Genomic DNA, 3,452 nt, shown 5'->3' on the forward strand with positions numbered 1-3,452 from the left:
TATTCGGTGTGTCTATGTGTGTATGCTATTTTGAAAAGCTACCCGGGATATGACGATTTTATTAAACAAAATAAAACTACAACGAACCATACCATCAACTCCAAGACAATTGTATATAAATTGGTTCTTAACTGATATACATACATTTGTATGTATTTGGGAATTTCTTATCGCCTTTTGACTATGAAATAGTTTAAATTTCATTTATTAATGATTTTTTTTGGCCACTCTTATTGACATATTTGGAGGACCCTACAAGAAGCTTCATAATATACAAAATATTTTGGCTTTAATAACACAACAGCTTCCTGTCCTTAAATGGGAAGTGGTCTTTTTTATGGCTTCTATGAATAGAGGTTCGCTAATGCTTCACCTTTGATAGTTTATCTACTTATAGATTATTTATTGCAATTACCAGAGCTCAATACAAAAATAATCTACTAAATCAGTGAACACCAATTGTTACTCCTTTCAAGATATGATTTTAGAGAGATCTATGAACTAACATTAAAGATCTATAGAAAATAAGAGGTTTTACATTTAATAAAAAACAATGTCCTTTGTCACCGTCGGAAAATATTTTATTTTTGACCTTCTCTAACCCCTATTGCCCCAGGAGAAAAGCATATCATAAAAAAAACTTGTCAAATGAAACGTGGTTACAAAATAACTTTTTATTTCATTTCATAGCAAGGTATATATTTGTCTTCTTTGGGTGTAACCAAAATATTTCAAATCGCTGCCCTTTCCCCTTTACCTTCACATGTTGATAGTTTATTTGTTTATTTTGTATAAAGCAATTGCATCTTTAAAGGAAGTTTATTAACCTAAGGGTAAATTGCCTTGACTTACCCATAAAATTAGCCCTTAATGGAATGGAGCACAAACGTTTTTTTTTTTGTTTTTTTCTAGCTTTATTGAATCGGTATTTTATCATTTAATCAGTCGTTTTATTATTATTGTCATTGAAGAAACTCCGCAAGAATTTACCTATTTCGATTATTTTACTATTTATACTGCTAGAACAAATTTTGCGCACAAAATACACAAAGAGAATAACTTCAAAAAGTTGAACTATTAAAGAAATATATTTCTGGTGAAAGTTTACTTATAATAAACCACATCTACTCTCTCTCTCTCTCTCTCTCTCTCTCTCTCTCTTATTCCTTCGCTGTCCAAACACTTTGCGTGGGGAATCTTAGGGAACAAAAAGCGGCTATTTTCACTTACGCATCTCTTTTCTCATTTCAATTTATAGCTCTCTATTTTGAGAGTTCTTCTTCAGAATCTAAAAGTAAATTGATTATTTTTCTACATATAACCAAGAAAGGATTTCATTAAAAGTCCCGTTCTTTTCATTATAAAACTTCTCTCTTGGTCTATTCTTCTTGGTGTAAATTATTAACGTATAACTTTTATTTTTCCAATAAACTTCTGCTTGCTTTGTTTAATCATTTATGATATTCGATATTATTCTTTCATCTTTATTCGACATGATCTCTCTCTCTCTCTCTCTCTCTCTCTCTCTCTCTCTCTCTCTCTCTCTCTCTTTCTCTCTCTCTCTTATATATATTCGATATTTATAATATGCAGATTTGTTAATTTAGTAAACTTGAACTGCTCAATAAAATACAACAATGACAATGAAAAATATGAAAATGTTGAAGAAGATGAAAATGACTATCCTAAGACTGATTATAGTGATATTTGGGTAACCTGCATAATTGATTAAAATACAATATGTCTTCAATAGAAATCAAATAATGTTTTTTTTTTTTGTTTTGTTTTTTTTTAACGTTGAATTATTTATTTGTTTTCCTTCTTAGCTAGGTGCCAAAGTAAAATAATTTACCTGGACTCTTAAATATATAAGCGAAAAAGATACTTACAGTATTTGAATGGTCTAGAAAGTTAATGTAAGTAGCCTCCAACTTTTTACACAGTAAAAAATTTCATGATATACTCTGGGGAAACAGGGAAGGGTTTGGCTGCTGGGAGAGAGAAGGGAGGACCCATTGTCTCTTGCAATATACATAAAGGTAAAGGGGCAATAAGTCCGAGAGTAAGGTAACGAAAATAGAGGAAAGCTGAATTTGCGCCCTGTATTTTAGCCCATTTAAAAAGATGTATCCCATAAGATACGGAAAAATTATGATCAGAGAAAAAGTTGAACAATTGAATAGGTGATAGGTTACCTTTTGTTACCATTCAATTCAATCTGTAACAAAAGAGCCAACACTTCGAAAAGTAAATAACGAGAATTATTCTTTGTTGACCTGTTCCTTAGTAGAATATCTCCTCATAAATACCTCGTTTCGAGTTTTTCAATCCGTCTATCCTTCTAATACAGATATGAATATACCAATTGATAATTTTTCTGTTACACTCATACCACTGACAAAAATGTACCTGCACATGCATATATACACACGTGTATATAATACAACCATTCACTCACGTACGTACACACAAACACATATATAGATATATGGACATATACTAACACACATACATTATATATATATATATATATATATATATATATATATATATATATATATATATATATATATATATATATATACATACAGAAACACGTATGCGTGCTTGTCTGTGTTTGTGTATATATGTATGTGTGCATGTACATGTTGTATGTTCATCTAGGTGCACATATGCTTTCCATACAAAAGATTTTCTGCATATATATGTGCGTTAGGGAACTAGCAATTGGAGGTGGGAACGAAAGGGAAACTAATATTTGGAAAATATTCGTAATCATACAAAAACAAATCAAAACATTGTAATGATGCTGCAAAAATATAAAAATATTTTATTGAATAAAAATGTGCAAAGTAGTTGTTTAACCAAAAACAAATTGTTCTTTACTTCGAGTTTCTTTCATTGTTATTGAAATTAAGTGGTACAACTGAACACTTAGCCTAATTACATGGCGATTACTAATATGCAATGTTATGAATTGAATATATATATATATATATATATATATATATATATATATATATATATATATATATATATATATATATATATATATATATATATATATATATATATATATATATATATATATATTTCAAATAAGCCATATATATTAATACATTAAAGTCTGGATTCCCTTAACGACCTCGGGATCAGAGCCCCAGGCGGAACCGCCCACATATTATATCAGACCGGCGGGGATTTGAACCCTTGTCCAGGATATCTGTATGCCAGTGAACATACCACTGAGTAGTATGGTCACTGACATACAGATATCATGGACGAGGGTTCAAATCCCTGCCGGTCCGATATAATAGTCTTTGGGTGGTTCCGCCTGGGGCTCAGATCCCGAGGTCGTTAAGAGAATCCAGACTTTAATGTATTAATATATATGGCTTATTTGAAATTTGAAAGAAACATGTTTAAATGTGTAAAAAATTTATCATATATAT

This window comes from Palaemon carinicauda, chromosome 13 (genome assembly GCF_036898095.1).
Source record: "Palaemon carinicauda isolate YSFRI2023 chromosome 13, ASM3689809v2, whole genome shotgun sequence".
Taxonomy (NCBI): domain Eukaryota; kingdom Metazoa; phylum Arthropoda; class Malacostraca; order Decapoda; family Palaemonidae; genus Palaemon; species Palaemon carinicauda.